The sequence below is a fragment of the Arachis hypogaea genome, chromosome 9 (assembly GCF_003086295.3).
Source record: "Arachis hypogaea cultivar Tifrunner chromosome 9, arahy.Tifrunner.gnm2.J5K5, whole genome shotgun sequence".
In the NCBI taxonomy this organism is placed as follows: Eukaryota; Viridiplantae; Streptophyta; class Magnoliopsida; order Fabales; family Fabaceae; genus Arachis; species Arachis hypogaea.
The window spans coordinates 37,160,442-37,175,568 of NC_092044.1; the positions used below are offsets into that span (position 1 = coordinate 37,160,442).

The 15,127-nt window shown below is 40.2% G+C and overlaps 1 non-coding gene across 1 annotated transcript; it reads right to left on the reverse strand.

Annotated features, from left to right (window-relative positions):
• Nucleotides 1-213: 213 nt before the first annotated feature.
• LOC112713895 (small nucleolar RNA R71) lies at nucleotides 214-321 on the reverse strand. The gene has a single exon (XR_003158855.1). It is a non-coding gene; the product is annotated as a small nucleolar RNA R71 (small nucleolar RNA).
• Between the last annotated feature and the right edge of the window lie 14,806 nt (nucleotides 322-15,127).

Below are 15,127 nucleotides of genomic sequence, written 5' to 3' on the forward strand. Positions count from 1 at the left end.
CTCATCAGTTTTTTTGCTGAGTTCTTGCAAATCTGTGACACTGTCAAGACTAATGGGGTTGACCCTGAGGTCTACAGACTTATGCTATTCCCTTTTGCTGTAAGAGACAGAGCTAGGACATGGTTGGACTCACAACCTAAAGAAAGCCTGAACTCTTGGGAAAAGCTAGTCAATGCCTTCTTGGTAAAGTTCTTTCCACCTCAAAAATTGAGTAAGCTTAGAGTGGAAGTCCAAACCTTCAGACAGAAGGAAGGTGAATCCCTCTATGAAGCTTGGGAAAGATACAAACAATTAATCAAAAAGTGTCCTTCTGACATGCTTTCTGAATGGAGCATCATAGGTATCTTCTATGATGGTCTGTCTGAACTGTCCAAGATGTCATTGGATAGCTCTGCTGGAGGATCTCTTCATCTGAAGAAGACGCCTGCAGAAGCTCAAGAACTGATTGAAATGGTTGCAAATAACCAATTCATGTACACTTCTGAAAGGAATCCTGTGAACAATGGGACGAATCAGAAGAAAGGAGTTCTTGAGATTGATACTCTGAATGCCATATTGGCTCAGAACAAAATATTGACTCAGCAAGTCAATATGATTTCTCAAAGTCTGTCTGGAATGCAAAATGCACCAGGCAGTACTAAGGAAGCTTCATCTGAAGAAGAAGCTTATGATCCTGAGAACCCTTCAATGGAAGAGGTGAATTACATGGGAGAACCCTATGGAAACACCTATAATCCTTCATGGAGAAATCATCCAAATCTCTCATGGAAGGATCAACAGAGACCTCAACAAGGTTTCAACAACAATAATGGTGGAAGAAACAGGTTTAGCAATAGCAAGCCTTTTCCATTATCTTCTCAGCAACAGACAGAGAATTCTAAGCAGAGCCACTCTGACTTAGCAACCATGGTCTCTGATCTAATCAAAACCACCCAGAGTTTCATAATTGAAACAAGGTCCTCTATTAGGAATTTGGAGGCACAAGTGGGTCAGCTGAGTAAGAAAATTACTGAACTCCCTCCTAGTACTCTTCCAAGGAATACAGAAGAAAATCCAAAAGGAGAGTGCAAGGCCATCAACATGGCCGAATTTGGAGAGGAGGGAGAGGCAGTGAACGCCACTGAGGAAGACCTCAATGGACGTCCATTGGCCTCCAATGAGTTCCCTAATGAGGAACCATGGGAATCTGAGGCTCATAATGAGACCATAGAGATTCCATTGGACTTACTTCTGCCATTCATGAGCTCTGATGAGTATTCTTCCTCTGAAGAGGATGAGTATGTCACTGAAGAGCAAGTTGCTAAATACCTTGGAGCAATCATGAAGCTAAATGACAAGTTATTTGGTAAGGAGACTTGGGAAGATGAACCCCCTTTGCTCACCAAAGAATTGGATGACTTGTCTAGGCAGAAACTACCTCAAAAGAGATAAGATCCTGGGAAGTTCTCAATACCTTGTGCCATAGGCACCATGACCATCAAGAAGGCCTTGTGTGACCTAGGGTCAAGTGTAAACCTCATGCCTCTCTCTGTAATGGAGAAGCTAGAGATCTTTGAGGTGCAAGCTGCAAAAATCTCACTAGAGATGGCAGACAATTCAAGAAAACAAGCTTATGGACTTGTAGAGGATGTTCTGGTAAAAGTTGAAGACCATTACATCCCTGCTGATTTCATCGTCCTAGAGACTGGGAAGTGCATGGATGAATCCATCATCCTTGGCAGACCTTTCCTAGCCACAAGCAAAGGCTGTGATTGATGTGGATAGAGGAGAATTGATCATTCAAGTGAATGAAGAATCCCTTGTGTTTAAGGCTCAAGGATATCCCTCTGTAACCATGGAGAGGAAGCATGAAGAGCTTCTCTCAAAACAGAGTCAAACAGAGCCCCCACAGTCAAACTCTAAGTATGGTGTTGGGAGGCCACAACCAAATTCTAAGTTTGGTGTTGAACCCCCACATTCAAACTCTAAGTTTGGTGTTGGGAGGTTCCAACATTGCTCTGAGCATCTGTGAGGCTCCATGAGAGCCCACTGTCAAGCTACTGACATTAAAGAAGCGCTTGTTGGGAGGCAACCCAATGTTATATTTTATCTATTTTCCTTTGTTGTTTTATGTTTTCTGTAGGTTGATGATCATGAGAAGTCACAAAATCAGTTGAAAAAGCAAAAACAGAATGAAAAATAGAAAGAAAAACAGCACACCCTGGAGGAGAACTTGCTGGCGTTTAAATGATGTGTGGAAAACGATCCAACACAAAACTCACCGGCAAGTGTACCGGGTCGCATCAAGTAATAATAACTCACATGAGTGAGGTCGATCCCACAGGGATTGAAGGATTGAGCAATTTTAGTTTAGTGGATGATTTAGTCAAGCGAATCAAGTTTTGGTTGAGTGGGTTGTATTTAACAGAAGCTAAATTGCTTGGAAAATAAAGGGAGAAGGGAGAATTGTAGTAAATTAAAGAACAGGAAAATAAACTTGCTGAATCTTAGAGAACAAGAAAGTAAATGACTGAAACTTAAAGTGCAAGAAATGTAAATTGCAGTAACTTAAATGGCAAGGAATGTAAATTGCTTGAATGTAAAAGGGATTCGAGGACTGGGATTGCAGAATCTAAAGAAAGAGAAATTGGATTGCCACAATTAATAGAGCAGAAACTGAATTAGAAGCAATTAGAATTCAAACAGAAATTGAAATTAAAGTGCAGCAGGGTTCACAGACTAAAAGTAAATTGGGATCTCAGGACTCCAGAGACTAGGTAGCAGAGCCTAGATCTCAAGTACCTTCCTAGATCCAAGCTCTCAAAAGCAATTAACAAGAAATTAAAGAAGAAGCAGTAAAGGGAATGTAAATGAGTTCAATTATTCAGAAGAGAAATTAAAGAGCTCTTGAGTGGAGATTGAGACAGAATTTCCTCAATTCTTAACACCCAAGACTCAAACAAGAAAATTAATAGTCCCCAAGCAAGAACGAGGAAGAAGAGAGATCAATTCTCCTCCCCAATTCTCTAAAATCTCGGTTCATTCTCTCAAGAAAAGTTGCAGAAATTCAAAGCTCAATGAAAGTGCAAAATTCAAAAGCTAAGTCAAAAGTTTTTAATTACATCAAACTAGCTCCTATTTATACACTTTCTATTCTTGGATTTTCGGATTTAGATGGGCTTTTGATTTGGTGAAGAAATGAATTAAATTGAATTTTTAATTCAATTTTTGGCCCAAAAAGAGTAGCTTCCAGGAGGTTGCCCTGCCCTTGTGGAGGGCAGGGCAGAAAATTGATGCGTGGTGCGTGCGTGGTGCGTTGGTGTGTGCTGTAGGATGCTGCCCTACCCTCGCGGAGGGCCGGGCAGAAAATTCTGGTGGACCAGATTGGTGCCTGTGCATGCTGCTGGTGCTGCCGAGTGGTGCCTGTGCGTGCTGCTGGTGCTGCCGAGCCTTCCCTTGGTGCGCCAGAATCGTTCCTTGGTGCGCCAGATTCATGCCACACAAAATGCTGCCCTGCCCTCGCGGAGGGCAGGGCAGTGTTTCCAAACTGAAGTCCCGCGTTCGAATCCTGGCAGAAACACACGCTTATTCAATTTCCTTAGCTTTCTTGGCACCGTAATGGAACTTAGTTCCTTGCTTCCTCATGGTCCCGTGTTCAACTCTTGTGGCAAGCATTGGTAGACATTTTCCTTTGATTTTCTTCCCTTGTGAGCCCGATACTGCCCTTGTGGAGGGCAGGGCAACATTTTCTTCTTCTTGATTCCAAGGCACAAATTTGTGCTCTGCCCTTGTAGTGGGCAGGGCAGAGTTGCCTTTTGTGCTTTGGTGCCTTATGTTGCCCTCCTAGAGGGCAGTGTGCCCTTGTGGAGGGCAATGCTTGCCTCCCCTCTTTTCATGCGGCACACTTCTCCTTCCTTTGACCACGTTTTCTTCTCCTTCGGTCACGCTTTCTTAGGCCACGCTTTTCTCTTTTATTCTTTTCTTCACCTACATTAAACCAAAACAACCACTCCAAGTATCACTAAATTCACAAGGCTTATAAATCAATTAAAATTCAATTAAAATTAGCTTAAACCTTATGAGTTAACATTAATTTCATGGTGGTTGTTTGATTTAAAGAAGTTATGCATTTTCACTCCAAATCACTTACTTAGGATGCAAGAAAGTGCATAAAGACTAATAAAACAAGTGAAATTAGCTTGAAGAATGGGTATATGATGACTTGTCATCACAACACCAAACTTAAATCTTGCTTGTCCCCAAGCAAGCATCAAAATTAAGAGTAATTGAAATGAATTAAGAAAAGAATACATATCCTTATTAGGCATATAGCAGAACTTGATTTATGGGATCTTTATGCAGACAATGATAACTCAATTATTGTTGCTGTTACATAATATACATCTTTCCTCAAAGGCTTGCTAAACTTGCTGTTATGCGACTTACTTTTTAATTACTCCCTTGCTAACTTTTCTTTCTTATTATGCTTAACAAGCTTATTATTCTTTTGGAGGTTTGGTGTCAAATGTTGCAGTAGTAGCCTTTGGCTTTATTTTTCTCTTTTACTCAACATCTTTCCACCACAGACACATGGCTCACTATTTCTTCCTAGGATCATTGATGCCCAACATCTCTTTGGATAACTAAATGTTCTGTATCTAAGTTGCTCTTTATTGTGGACTTTCAATTGGCCATCCCAAATCAGTTGATCTAAGTGACCGGGTTTTAAAATACCCCTTAGAATTTACTCATCCAAGCATATCTTAGTACAAGAACACCACAGGCATATGTCCTAGGGTCCAAGCTATTGGTGTCTAACCTTTATTCTTTGTTTTTCTTGCCATTTTGGCTTTTTCTTCTTCCTTTTCTTTCTGTTTTTGTTCCCAAGGGCTTTTTCATTATTGATAAGAGTCTTTGTAACAGCAAGCTAACTCACATTTGAATGAGAATGATATTATGCAACAATTATTTCATGAGTTATGCATTTAATCAAACACATATACCACCATTAACTTCCATTCTTACTTATGCAACATTGGATATTTCACTTTTCAATTCAAACAAATCTCTTTTATTTAAGCATATGGGAAACAAAACAAAATCTCAAGCTAAGTGATGGATAACAAGCATTATGCAGATTTAGCATTTTTAACAAACAATTTCACTTGCAACTAGATAAACACTTTAGCAAGATATACAATGGTTTCCAGATTCAAAACATTTCACAGCAGCAAGGATTAAGTTTAGATACAACCTTTGAAGTTGCAGCCCTTTGATTCTTCCTTCTGTTGTGTTCTCTTTGAGTTAAGATGCATAATGTCTTCAATTGTTGACTCATGTCCTGCATAATTCTCAAAGTTGCTTGCTTCTCAAGCCCTTAATTATATGGTTAGTATGCATAAACTGAATGTGGTTCCTGGATTGATTTTGGTGTGGGAACACCAAACTTAATTGTTTGCCACTACCTCTTATGCCACAATTTTAACCATATGTGAAACCTTGTGTCCTTACTAAAGGTTAATGAAATTAAAGCTAGAAAACAATTAAACAGTCGAATAATGTGTTTGGTTGCTTGGAGCTAGCATCATGCGAGAGGTGAGAATGTGTTTTTAAATGATATTTTTGGTGGAACACCAAACTTAGAATCTTTCATTCTCCCTTAAATTGTTTTGGTGTGCAACACCAAACTTAGCTCCTTGCAATCCATACCAATTATTCAACATTTTTATTAAAAAAGCTATAAAAAGAAAGCTACCTCAGATTGGGTTGCCTCCCAACAAGCGCTCTTTTATTGTCACTAGCTTGACATCTTCTGTTCTGCTGATCATGGAGGTTGAAAATCACAGTGCCTTAGCTTGTCTTTCTTTACTGTGAACTTCCTTCCGATTTCCTCTTTGATGACCTCTATAAATTCTTGTGGAAGGATCTTAGTCACAATGTAGTGATCAGACAACTGTGGGGACACCTTCATGGTTTGAATATTGATCATCACTCGATCCCCTAGTGAATATTTTCCAGTGGGGATTTTCTGCTTTTCTTTAGTTCTATCCTCTGTCTTTCCTTGAAAGAATCCCTTGTTGTGTTCTTCTTGGCTGGTACTTCCTTTGTCCAGTATTTTCTCATTGTCCTCTATGATCCTTTTCCATCCTTCCTTCTTTGTAGCATCTTCGTTGTTGGTTGGTTTGTCTTCAATGGTTTTGAGGAAAGTATTTGGTTTCTTCTCACCCATTTCTGCAAAGTACTTCGCCAGTTGAGCTATCTGCTCCTCAATTCCTTTGATTAACACCTCTTGGTGTTTCATCATTCTCTCTATTAGGATCTCCAAGTCTGTGATTCTCTGAGAGTCTTGTGAGATTGGTTGGTTATGAGATGTTAAAGGTTGGAATAGTGGGTGTGATGGTGGCATGTAGTGGTTGTTATTGCTGTAATGGTATTTTTGTTGGTTTGTGAAGTTGGGGTTGTTATAATTGAAGTCCCTTGGTTTGTGATTTTGGTACTCGTTCCTTCTCCAGTTGAGATCAGTCTGGGAGTGTCTGTGTTGTGAGTATTGGCTTTGAGTGGTATTAGTGGGTGGGTGATGTTGATTGTTTGTAGTCATGGAGTTGCCCTGGTGGAAACTTCCTTGTTCTTGATGTTGAGACTCCCTCATTCTCAGATAAGAATGGGGTCTCCATGGTGGAAATTTGGCATTCCCTGCAGCAGACAGCTCCATGTTTTGCTGTGGTTGATGGTGCATTTGTCTGTTTAGGTCCTTGAACGCATTCACCCCTTCAATATTCATCACTTCTTTTTCTGAGATTGCATTCTGTGGTTTCTCAAATGAATGTTGGTTGTTGACTCCTTTGTCACTGAAGTCTGCAATTCCTTGGGCAGTTGTTGTTGCTTTGAGTAGGCCATCTGAGAAGTAGTCCACTGCTTTTCTTGTTTCTGGGGTCAATCCTTCATAGAAAGCTCGGAAGCCCACTTTATCAGTCACTTTCTTGTATCTTTCCCAGGCCTTGAAAAGTGGTTCTTCGTCCCCTTGTGTGAATAGATGTTCCTCCTCTTTCAACTGGATGATCTGTCTGGATGAGGTGAATTTGGCCAGAAATTTGGTGACCAAATCATCCCAACTAGTGATACTTCCTTGGGGAAAAGTTTCAAACCATTGTGCAGCTTCACCCTTTAATGAGAAAGGGAATAACAGGATCTTGTAAGTGTCATGATCTGGACCATCGGTTTTGACCGCATTACAAGTTCTCAGGAAAGTAGATATGTGCTGTTGAGGATCCTCCGATGGATTTCCATCATAAGAACAATTGTTCTTGATGAGTGTAATGAGTGGTGGCTTCATGTCATGATACTCCTTGTTTGTAGAAACTTGATTTCCTGTGGTATGCGAACAAACAGGAGGAACAAATAGCGGCACGCTTAAGAATTAAGTGCAGTTAGTTAAAATAAACTGTTAGTGAATTGATAGAGACAATTTCTCAAACAGTTAGTGTGTTAGTCAAAATTAAAATAACAGAAAAGAAAAAATGCTTGATCTAGATCTCCACTTCACTTAATCATTGTCAATCTATTTCAATCCCCGACAACGGCGCCAAAAACTTGATGTGTGGAAAACGATCCAACACAAAACTCACCGGCAAGTGTACCGGGTCGCATCAAGTAATAATAACTCACATGAGTGAGGTCGATCCCACAAGGATTGAAGGATTGAGCAATTTTAGTTTAGTGGTTGATTTAGTCAAGCGAATCAAGTTTTGGTTGAGTGGGTTGTATTTAACAGAAGCTAAATTGCTTGGAAAATAAAGGGAGAAGGGAGAATTGCAGTAAATTAAAGAACAGGAAAATAAACTTGCTGAATCTTAGAGAACAAGAAAGTAAATGACTGAAACTTAAAGTGCAAGAAATGTAAATTGCAGTAACTTAAATGGCAAGGAATGTAAATTGCTTGAATGTAAAAGGGATTCGAGGACTGGGATTGCAGAATCTAAACAAAGAGAAATTGGATTGCCACAATTAATAGAGCAGAAACTGAATTAGAAGTAATTAGAATTCAAACAGAAATTGAAATTAAAGTGCAGCAGGGTTCACAGAAGAACTAAAAGTAAATTGGGATCTCAGGACTCCAGAGACTAGGTAGCAGAGCCTAGATCTCAATTACCTTCCTAGATCCAAGCTCTCAAAAGCAATTAACAAGAAATTAAAGAAGAAGCAGTAAAGGGAATGTAAATGAGTTCAATTATGCAGAAGAGAAATTAAAGAGCTCTTGAGTGGAGATTGAGACAGAATTTCCTCAATTCATAACACCCAAGACTCAAACAAGAAAATTAAAAGTCCCCAAGCAAGAACGAGGAAGAAGAGAGATCAATTCTCCTCCCCAATTCTCTAAAATCTCGGTTCAGTCTCTCAAGAAAAGTTGCAGAAATTCAAAGCTCAATGAAAGTGCAAAATTCAAAAACTAAGTCAAAAGTTTTTAATTACATCAAACTAGCTCCTATTTATACACTTTCTATTCTTGGATTTTGGGATTTGGATGGGCTTTTGATTTGGTGAAGAAATGAATTAAATTGAATTTTTAATTCAATTTTTAGCCCAAAAAGAGTAGCTTCCAGGAGGCTGCCCTGCCCTTGTGGAGGGCAGGGCAGAAAATTGATGCGTGGTGCGTGCGTGGTGCATTGGTGTGTGCTGCAGGATGCTGCCCTGCCCTCGCGGAGGGCAGGGCAGAAAATTCTGGTGCACCAGATTGGTGCCTGTGCGTGCTGCTGGTGCTGCCGAGTGGTGCCTGTGCGTGCTGCTGGTGCTGCCGAGCCTTCCCTTGGTGCGCCAGAATCGTTCCTTGGTGCGCCAGATTCATGCCACACAAAATGTTGCCCTGCCCTCGTGGAGGGCAGGGCAGTGTTTCCAAACTGAAGTCCCGCGTTCGAATCCTGGCAGAAACACACGCTTATTCAATTTCCTTAGCTTTCTTGGCACCGTAATGGAACTTAGTTCCTTGCTTCCTCATGGTCCCGTGTTCAACTCTTGTGGCAAGTATTGGTAGACATTTTCCTTTGATTTTCTTCCCTTGTGAGCCCGATACTGCCCTTGTGGAGGGCAGGGCAACATTTTCTTCTTCTTGATTCCAAGGCACAAATTTGTGCTCTGCCCTTGTAGTAGGCAGGGCAGAGTTGCCTTTTGTGCTTTGGTGCCTTATGTTGCCCTCCTAGAGGGCAGTGTGCCCTTGTGGAGGGCAATGCTTGCCTCCCCTCTTTTCATGCGGCACACTTCTCCTTCCTTTGACCACATTTTCTTCTCCTTCGGTCACGCTTTCTTAGGCCACGCTTTTCTCTTTTATTCTTTTCTTCACCTACATTAAACCAAAACAACCACTCCAAGTATCACTAAATTCACAAGGCTTATAAATCAATTAAAATTCAATTAAAATTAGCTTAAACCTTATGAGTTAACATTAATTTCATGGTGGTTGTTTGATTTAAAAAAGTTATGCATTTTCACTCCAAATCACTTACTTAGGATGCAAGAAAGTGCATAAAGACTAATAAAACAAGTGAAATTAGCTTGAAGAATGGGTATATGATGACTTGTCATCATTAAACGCCAGTGAAACTAGCAAATGGGCGTTTAACGCCCAGTCTGGCCCCATTCTGGGCGTTTAACGCCAGAAAGGGGCATCAGATTGGCGTTAAACGCCAGGAAAGGGCAAGAAGTTGGCGTTAAACGCCAGAAATGGGCACCAGCCCGGCGTTTAACGCCAGAATTGGCATAAAGAGCATTTTTGCTCGCACTTGGTGCAGGGATGAATTTTCCTTGACACCTCAGGATCTGTGGACCCCACAGGATCCCCACCTACCCCACCACTCTCTCTCTCTTCTTCACCCATTCACCAATCACCTCAGCACCTCTTCCCCAAAAAAACCCCTCACCTATCAACTCCCATCTTTCTCTTCACCACTCACATCCATCCTTCATAAAACCCCACCTACCTAACGATTCAAATTCAAACCACTTTCCCTCCCAAACCCACCCTCACATAACCGAACCCTACCCCTCTCTCCACCCCTATATAAACCCATCTTCACTCCTTCATTTTCACACAACCTAAACACTACTTCTCCCCCTTTGGCCGAACCACAAAGCCATCTCCATCTCCTTCATTTCTTCTTCTTTTACTCTCTTCTTTCTTCTTTTGCTCGAGGACGAGCAAACCTTTTAAGTTTGGTGTGGTAAAAGCATTGCTTTTTGTTTTTCCATAACCATTTATGGCATCCAAGGCCGGAGAAACCTCTAGAAAGAGGAAAGGGAAGGCAAAAGCTTCCACCTCCGAGTCATGGGAGATGGAGAGATTCATCTCAAGGGTGCATCAAGACCACTTCTATGAAGTTGTGGCCTTGAAGAAGGTGATCCCCGAGGTCCCTTTTAAACTCAAAAAGAGTGAATATCCAGAGATCCGATATGAGATCCGAAGAAGAGGTTGGGAAGTTCTTACCAACTCCATTCAACAAGTCAGAATCTTAATGGTTCAAGAGTTCTATGCCAATGCATGGATCACCAAGAACCATGATCAAAGCGTGAACCCGGACCCAAAGAATTGGCTTACAATGGTTCGGGGGAAATACTTGGATTTTAGTCCGGAAAATGTAAGGTTGGCATTCAACTTGCCCATGATGCAAGGAGATGAACACCCTTACACTAGAAGGGTTAACTTTGATCAAAGGTTGGACCAAGTCCTCACAATCATTTGTGAAGAGGGCGCCCAATGGAAGAGAGATTCAAGAGGAAAGCTGGTTCAACTGAGAAGGCATGACCTCAAGCCCGTGGCTAGAGGATGGTTGGAGTTTATCCAACGCTCAATCATACCGACTAGCAACCGGTCCGAAGTTACTATAGACCGGGCCATCATGATTCATAGTATCATGATTGGAGAAGAAATAGAAGTTCATGAGGTTATAGCCCAAGAACTTTATAAGGTGGCGGACAAGTCCTCTACCTTGGCAAGGTTAGCCTTTCCCCATCTCATTTGTCATCTCTGTTACTCAGTTGGAATTGACATAGAGGGAGACATCCCCATTGATGAGGACAAGCCCATCACTAAGAAAAGGATGGAGCAAACAAGAGACCACTCTCATCATGAAATCCCTGAGATGCCTCAAGGGATGCACTTTCTTCCACAAAACTATTGGGAGCAAATCAATACCTCCCTAGGAGAATTGAGTTCCAACATGGGACAACTAAGGGTGGAGCACCAAGAACATTCCATCCTCCTCCATGAAATTAGAGAAGATCAAAGAATCATGAGAGAGGAGCAACAAAGGCAAGGAAGAGACATTGAGGAGCACAAGCACTCCATAAGATCTTCAAGTGGAAGAACAAGCCGCCATCACTAAGGTGGACCCGTCCTTTAATCTCCTTGTTCCTTATTTTCCTGTTTTTCGAAAATTATGCTTATGTTTACCTATGTTTGTGTCTCATGATCATTAGTGTCTTAGTGTCTATGCCTTAAATTTATGAATGTCCTATGAATCCATCACCTTTCTTAAATGAAAAATGTTCTTAATTGAAAAAGAGAAGAATTGCATGAATTTTAAATTTTATAACAGATTAATTATTTTGATGTGGTGGCAATATTTTGGTTTTTGAATGTATGCTTAAACAGTGCATAAATCTTTTGAATTTGTTGTTCATGAATGTTGGCTCTTGAAAGAATGATGAAAAAGGAGACATGTTACTGAGGATCTGAAAAATCATAAAAATGATTCTTGAAGCAAGAAAAAAGCAGTGAATACAAAAAAAAAGAAAAAAAAGAAAGAAAGAAAAAAAGAAAGAAATAAAAATGTGATCTAAGGCAAAAAGAGTGTGCTTAAGAACCCTGGACACCTCTAATTGGGGACTCTAGCAAAGCTGAGTCACAATATGAAAAGGTTCACCCAGTTATGTGTCTGTGGCATGTATGTATCCGGTGGTAATACTGGAAGACAGAGTGCTTTGGGCCACGGCCAAGACTCATAAAGTAGCTATATTCAAGAATCATCATACTTAGCTAGGAGAATCAATAACACTATTTGGATTCTGAGTTCCTATAGAAGCCAATCATTCTGAATTTTAAAGGATAGAGTGAGATGCCAAAACTATTCAGAGGCAAAAAGCTAAAGCCCCGCTCATCTAATTAATACTGACTTCATAGATGTCTTTGGGGTTCATTGCATATTCTCTTCTTTTTATCTTATTTGATTTTCAGTTGCTTGGGGACAAGCAACAATTTAAGTTTGGTGTTGTGATGAGCAGATAATTTATACGCTTTTTGGCATTGTTTTTAGTATGTTTTAGTATGTTTTAGTTAGTTTTTAGTATATTTTTATTAGTTTTTAGTTAAAATTCACTTTTCTGGACTTTACTATGAGTTTGTATGTTTTTCTGTGATTTCAGGTATTTTCTGGCTGAAATTGAGGGACCTGAGCAAAAATCTTATTCAGAGACTAAAAAGGACTGCAGATGCTGTTGGATTCTGACCTCCTTGCACTCGAAGTGGATTTTCTGGAGCTACAGAAACCCAATTGGCGCGCTCTCAACGGCGTTGGAAAGTAGACATCCTAGGCTTTCCAGCAATATATAATAATTTATATTTTGCCCGAGATTTGATGGCCCAAACTGGCGTTCCAAATCAGCTCAAAACTGCCCGGCGTTAAACGCCAGAACTGGCACAAGAATGGGAGTTAAACACCCAAACTGGCACAAAAGCTGGCGTTTAACTCCACGAGAAGTCTCTACACGAAAATGCTTCAATGCTCAGCCCAAGCACACACCAAGTGGGCCCGAAAGTGGATTTTTATGTAATTTACTCATCTTTGTAAACCCTAGGCTACTAGTTCTCTATAAGTAGGACCTTTTACTATTGTATTTTCATCTTTTGATCTTGGAATCTTTTGATCACTTTAGATCTTAGATCAGATCTTGATTCTTCTGGTTCCCTCTCTGGGGTCGAGGCCAATGATCACTTTTGTTCTTATGTATTTTCAACGGTGGAGTTTCTACACACCATAGATTAAGGTGTGGAGCTCTGCTGTACCTCGAGTATTAATGCAATTACTATTGTTCTTCTATTCAGTTCGTCTTGTTCTTGTTCTAAGATATTCATTCGCACCCAAGAACATGATGAATGTGATGATTATGTGACACTCATCATCATTCTCACTTATGAACGAGTGCCTGACAACCACTCCTGTTCTATAAGCAAACAAGGCTTGAATGTTTATCTCTTGGATCCCTTAATCGGAATCTTCGTGGTATAAGCTAGAACTGATGGCGGCATTCAAGAGAATCCAGAAGGTCTAAACCTTGTCTGTGGTATTCTGAGTAGGATTCAATGATTGAATGACTGTGACGAGCTTCAAACTCCTGAAGGCTAGGCATTAGTGACAGACGCAAAAGAATCAATGGATTCTACTCCAACCTGATTGAGAACCGACAGATGATTAGCCGTGCCGTGACAGGGTGCGTTGAACATTTTCACTGAGAGGATGGGAGGTAGCCACTGACAACGGTGAAACCCTACATACAGCTTGCCATGGAAAGGAGTAAGAAGGATTGGATGAAGACAGTAGGAAAGCAGAGAGACGGAAGGGACAAAGCATCTCCATACGCTTATCTGAAATTCTCACCAATGAATTACATAAGTATCTCTATCTTTATCTTTATGTTTTATTCATACATCATCCATAACCATTTGAGTTTGCCTGACTAAGATTTACAAGGTGACCATAGCTTGCTTCATACCAACAATCTCTGTGGGATCGACCCTTACTCGCGTAAGGTTTATTACTTGGACGACCCAGTACACTTGCTGGTTAGTTGTGCGAAGTTGTGATAAAGAGTTGAGATTACAATTGTGCGTACCATGTTGATGGCGCCATTGATGATCACAATTTCGTGCACCAGAGACAAAGTTTTGTTCTGAGTAAGAAGAGCATCAAAAGCATATACTGCCAAAATGCTTTTCTTCTGAGGAGTTCCAGAGTTCACAGGATTCCTATTAGATGAGTATAAATATTGGTTGTTAGCAACTAAATCAATAAGCTCAGTAGTCTCCTCTGGTGTCTTCTTCATGTGCAATGAACCACTTGCAGAATTATCTAAACACATTTTGGATATTTCACATAGGCCCTCATAAAAGATATCCAGCTGAGTCTATTTAGAAAACATGTCCAGAAGGCATTGCCTGGTCAGTAGCTTGAATCTCTCCTAGGCTTCATAAAGGGTCTCACCATCCTTTTGTCTGAAGGTCTGAACCTCCACCCTTAGCTTAATCAGCTTTTGTGGTGGGAAAAATTTAGTTAGAAATCTAGTGACAACCTTATCCCAAGTATCCAGACTCTCTTTGGGTTGAGAATTAACCACAGCTTTGCTCTATCCCTCACAGCAAATGGGAAAAGTATGAGTTTGTATACCTCAGGATTCACTCAATTAGTCTTCACAATATAACAAATCTACAGGAAATTAGAAATAAACTGATTTGTATCTTCAAGAGTGACCAGCTATGCCTTCAGCTCAAAGTTGTTTGTAGGTATAGGAGGCACCACAATACTTTTTCCATAAAGATCTGCATTGGGAACAGTGTATGAGCTAGGCACTCTTCTAGGTTGTTGATTCTCATTCAGATTTGCCATATTGCCATTCACAGCACGATTTTGATCCATGGTGGACTCTGCAACTTCCCTTTCAAGAGTTTCACTCATATTTTCACCATCTTTGTAAAGTCTAGCTTGTTGCGAGTGCCGCCTCAAAGTCCTTTTAGGTTTAGGATCAAATTCTGTAAGAGGTTCTTTGTCTTTATTCCAGCTTATAAATAGACAGAAAATAAGAAAAGTGGGATTCTCTACGTCAGAGTGTAGAGAATTCCCAATGAGGTAACTTGTGTAAAAGAATAAAATAAAACACGTACTAATTAAGGCTAAAATTTTTTGAAAATGATGACTAAAATTAAGCTAGGAATTTCAAAATTTAACAAGAAAATTAAACAGGAAAATCAAAATAAAATTAACTATGTAACACCAAACTTAATTTCAAGATTAAGGAAAAATAATAGTACTTTCAAAAATTATAAAGAAAAAATTAAATAAAATGAAACTAAAATGCCTAATCTAAGCAATCAAACAACTAATAGTTG